Source organism: Pteropus alecto, unplaced genomic scaffold, assembly GCF_000325575.1.
Source record: "Pteropus alecto unplaced genomic scaffold, ASM32557v1 scaffold101, whole genome shotgun sequence".
NCBI classification, from domain to species: Eukaryota; Metazoa; Chordata; class Mammalia; order Chiroptera; family Pteropodidae; genus Pteropus; species Pteropus alecto.
Genome location: NW_006432945.1, coordinates 2958496 through 2963716, shown reverse-complemented (window position 1 = coordinate 2963716; position 5221 = coordinate 2958496). Strand labels below are relative to the sequence as shown.

The window sequence follows — 5221 nt, the reverse complement described above, 5'->3', positions numbered from 1 at the left end:
AGAATTACCTTTCTAGAAGAGCTCAGGGAGCTTTTTGAGACACAATCACGACCATGTCAGCCTTCGTCTAGACCTTTAGCAAGACCTAAAAACCTGCTGGTCTGGCTCTTGCCCACCTCTTTCCCCATCAAACACCCATGACCTCCTCACCCAGTCATTAAATTAATGCAACACATAGCGCTGAATGCCTGCCACGTGCTGGGCCCTGGTTTAGGCATCTCAGATGCTCCCACGAACCAAGGAAAGTCCGTGCCCTCGTGATGTTTACACTAGAGTAGGGGGAGAGAAGTAAAATGTATAGCAAATTGGCTGGCAATAAATGTTAAGGAGAAAAACACACAGAGGAAGGGGGAAGGGGGTCCTGTTTTATAAGGAAAATCAACAATAGCCTCACAATGTGCCATTTGAGGAAAGGCCTAAAAGAAGGGAAGGGGCAAGTCAGACGTCTGGAGAAGGGCACTACAGAGAGACTGGCAAGTGCAAAGGTCTTGGGACAGGAACATGCTTTCTATGCTTAAGAACAACAAGGAGGCCAGTGTGGCCGCAACAGAATGGGGGTTGGAAGATGGGATCAAATAAGTACCAAGATGTTTGCACTTCAGCTTTCATTCTGAGTGAGATAAGAAATGATATGGTCTGACTTGTTTTAAATGGATCTTCTGATTGCTTTGTTGAGAACAAAATGAAGTAGGATTAGGGTGACTGGTTAATGATCCCAGAGAGGATGATGGTGGCTCGGACCCAATCCCAATGGTGAAGGTGGCAAACGGTGGCCGGGTTCCAGATGCACTTGGCAAAGTCGTCAGGACTGCCTGGCAGGTTGGATGTGGGTATGAGAGAAATGGAAGAGTCAGAGTTGACTCCAAGCTCTTGGTCCAAACAACTAGAAGGAGGGACCTGCCGCCTACAGAGATGGGAGACTACAGGAGAAGCGGGTTCTGGGGGCAAGATCAAGAACTTGGTGTTGGACCTGATAAGTTTGAGATGACTCTTAAACATTCCAGGGAAGGTGTCAAACAGACATTTGGGTGTTTGAGTCTGGATTTGGCTGGAGACATAAATTTAGAGTCCTCAGCTGTAGGAGGTATTTAAAGCCATGAGCCTGGTTGAGGATTGGCCTTATTTAAATTCATGACCGCCAACCTCAGTGGGTTCTCGAGGAGACAGAAGAGAGAAGTTCAAGGACGGAGCCCTTCAATACTTGGAGGTCAGGAAGAGGAGAAAGAGCCAGCAAATGACACAGAGAAGGAGCACCCAGTGCGGGGGAAGGAAAACCAGGAGCGGGTGGGGACCCGGAAGCCGGGGCATGAAAGCGCTTCAAGGAATGAATGATCAACTAGGTTAGACAGTCCCAAGGGACCCAGTGACATGGGAGCTGAGAATCAATTGTTTGGCAAGTAATAGGTCATCTCGAGGTGTGTTTCGTGGAGAGGGGAGAGGAAAGGGCTGATGGGGTCAAGAGAGGATGGGAACACATAATCTTGCTAACTACCCTGTACCTTGCTTTTTCCCATCTCCCTTACGTTCCCTTTTCAAATTCCAAATGTATAAAAGAAACTGCAAAACTGTCATCTCCAGAATATTTGAGATCTTGCCTCCTGGCATGTGGTCAGCTTGGCTCACATAAACTCTTGTAAGAAATCCTTACGGGTTTGGACGTTCTTACGTCAACACTCGCATGTTTGCTGCCTGGACCGGGGCAGTTCAAAGGCTGGGCTCAGCTGCGCCTGTCGACTAGCGTGCCTGATGGCAGGGCGGTGCCAAGGCCATCGGACTCCAAACACGGTAGCTCAGGGCTCCAGAAGTGAGTGTTCCAGGGAACAAAGCACCCGGCCCTTATAATCTAACCTCTGAAGTCGCCTATCGATACTTCCACTGGACTCTGTTGGCTGAAGCAGGCACGAGCCACCCAGATTCGAGGAGAGGCACATAGACTCTACTTCCCTGTGGGAGGAATTTCAAAAACTTGATGTTAGTCTTCTAAGTCAGACTCCTTCATGATATGTTTTTGGTTTTTTTCAGCACTCTTATCTCAGTTTGCATGTATTCGCTATGGTGACAACGTGAGTCAGGGTTTGCAAACTCAAATAAATGACCCTCACACCAGGCAGAGAAATGAAGCTGACCAGCGTGAGAGACAACAGGGCTAGTGAGCCAGAGATTGTTCACACTCTCCCAAGTCCGCAGCCATCTACCTCTTGGCACCGGCTAATTGTTGTCCCGAGGGAAAGCATGCTCAGTATTGCCAGAGCTTCGAATTTTTCAAGAAAGGTCCAGAACTAAGGATGTTCGTTTATGTAAAACTCTTCAATATTACAAAGGCTGTGCAGGCCAACCGCTTCACCCCCAGTGCCTGGTGCATAGTCGGCTCAATAAGTAATTGTGGAAGGAATGGAAAAGTATCCTTGAGGTCCTGTCACACTCGTAATGATTGCGGAATGTGAGTGGGGCTCACTCACCCCTTGGTCGGGGTTTCTGTAGGAGATGATGGGGTAAGACAAGGCAACTAGACTCCCTACGGCAGGCCTGGCATTGAGATGATCTACACAGCAGCTGAAAGGGCAGGTCACTCTGCCCTTACTTTGCTTTATTTTTCTTCTAAATGTTTAAAACAATCTGAGATATGTAACCGATTGGCCCTCCCATATGCCAGATTAGGTCTCATTTGTTTTGTTTGCTGTGTCCCCAGGCTCTAGAGAGATGCCTGCCATGGAAGGTGCTTGGATTCTTACTGAAGGAAGATAAGATGGGTTACAGGCGAGGTTCGGGGGGCCAAGCACCTTGTACTGGGTGCCAAGGTAAGTAAAAAAGCTGAGATTAACACACACACACACACACACACACACACACACACACACACACACACACACTTTGGTGTAACATTGTGCTACGGTCAACACTTTTGTTTAGATGTTCCTTGACGTACCCTAGAGCCATGTTTTTGAAAACACTTGTGCAATTTAAAAATGCACAAAATCAGTTTCCCAAAATCAGTTGCCATACACGATATTATAGGAAAGAAGGGGATTAAGAAATTTTGGTCATCCTTGGGAAACATCATGAGCTTCATGATTCCAGTCTATTTGAGGCAAAACTGCGAATATTTAGACATGTGATTTAAATGCGGAGCCTTGGGATAGGGAGAGTGAGCAGAGCTTTGACAGCCAGGCAGGGGTGGCGAAGACACGCTTGGCCTCCCTAACTTCGCCTAGAGGTTCACAGCAGCAGCAGACACTGCTCAGTTTTTCCTGTTTTTGTTTCACAGACATTCAGAAGTGTCACCCTTCTCCAGAAGGAACTCACCTCGCCCGGCTGGCTGGGAGGTCAGATGTTTTAATAGTGAAACAGAAGAATGGGGTGTGGTGCCAATAGGCACAGACGCAACGCAAAGGCGCCTCTTGAGACAATGGCTTCAATATGCAGCTGCTCCTAAGTGACCAGCCGCCCTCCCGCACTAATGTCAGAGATATTGGAGACTAGAGGTGGCGCCTATTGTGACATTATTGGCAAAAGAATGTGGATGAAAGGTGTGGGGAAAGCAAGCCCTACACAGAGAAACGCCCATTCCTCCAGTCTTTTTTTCTTTGGAACTGGGTTTTGACCCTAGAGTTCCCTGACCACCACCCCCCAATCCTTTTTCTCGCCATGGGTTTTGCTGAATAACCTTGTCTTTTTTCAACACCAGTTGATATTTCTCCGTAATAAATGTCACTCATTTCTCAGACAACAAGAAGTTAGAGCAATTTCTGAGGTCACCCCTCAAGCCACACACACTATCTCTTTGGTCTGTTTGCCATCCACATCAGAGTTCCTGCAGAACTCCTGGGCTGCAGCCCCTCATCTCGATGCTGTCCATTAAGAGGGGCCATGAGGCTGGCTTGCCACCTGTACCTTTAATAGTGCTTGGTAAGTCTACGGCCATGCTACCCTGAGCAAGCCCTATCCCGTCTGATCTCGGAAGCTAAGCAGGGTTGGGCCTGGTTAGTATTTGAATAGGAGACCACCTAGGAAGACCAGGTGCTGTAGGCATAAAAAAATTTTTTAAAATAAGGGATTGTAAGCTGACAAGGTCCTTGCGGTCTGTGAGGTCAACCAAAGGTTGTCTCACCTCAAAAAATAAATAAATAAAAAATAATAATAGTGCTTGGTACACAGTGGATGCTCAATAAGTGGGTGTTTGAGAGAGTGTTAACTATTATTGAGCACCCACTGGGTGCCAGGTGCAGTGCTGAATTCTCTATGAACATACTCTCTTTAATCTTTACAATAACCTTAAAACACAGCAGCATTTCCCTCCTTACAGATGGGGAAATTAAAGTTCGAGGAGCACAGTGGGCTCATCTACACTCACAGAGCTAGTTGGTAGTGGAGCTACGGTTCGAATGGAATCAGTCTTCCCCCACAGCAGTGCCTGTGGTAGAAACCCTCTGGGGGTGTAGGGGTGTACGTGTGTGGGGGCGGAGCGGTATTTCAGTTGCCTGTTTCCCGTACTGGGAGCGTCCAGATCAAAGCAGACATCCTCTGAACTGTGTGTGCGCGTGGAACTCAGGAGAGACGTGTTTGGAGAAGCTGCAGGGAGGAGTGTATGAGAGGAAACAGGTTGAGGCAGTAGGTGGGGCACACTGCAGGCGAGGTGACATGGGCAGGCTGGTGACAAGCTCAGCTGGGTCCCTGGGGTTTGGAACAAGGAGGGCAACGAGGGAGGGGCCGTGTGCAGAGGTCACCGCTGGGCCCATCACAGCTCAGTCTGACCTGAGTGGTTGTTTTTTTAGCTGGACCAACCAAACTTGTCCCAGCAGCTCCCTGGCTTTCTAAGGCCTTCCCTTCCTTGATCCTAAGTCACTGGGCTAAAAAAATATAGCATGTTTATCTGGCCGACTCCCGAGATAGAGCCTCGTAAAGTTCCAGCACACGGAGAAGTGAAAGAGGAGAAAGCAGTAATCTGTTTATTTTGCCATTCGAGGGCTATTGAGCATCTTCTCTGCACTAGGTACTATCACAGGTGCTTGGGATGTAGAAGTGAACCAAGAAGACAGAGACCCCTGCCCTCAGGTTGCTTCTCATGGGGGCTGGAGGGACCGTACCTAACAACTGTTAAGAAATAAGTAAATTAGACAATAAAGGCTGTGAAATAAAAACAAAGTGGAGCGAAAAAAAGGGGGACCAGGAGTGCATGTGCGGCTAGGGCTGGGGGTGATTCTGGCCGTCAGGGAAGGGATTA

The 5221-nt window shown here is 48.2% G+C and overlaps 1 pseudogene; it reads left to right on the top strand.

Annotated features, from left to right (window-relative positions):
- Positions 1–3910: 3910 nt before the first annotated feature.
- Positions 3911–4029, top strand: LOC112476464 (annotated as a pseudogene).
- The last annotated feature ends 1192 nt before the right edge of the window (positions 4030–5221 follow it).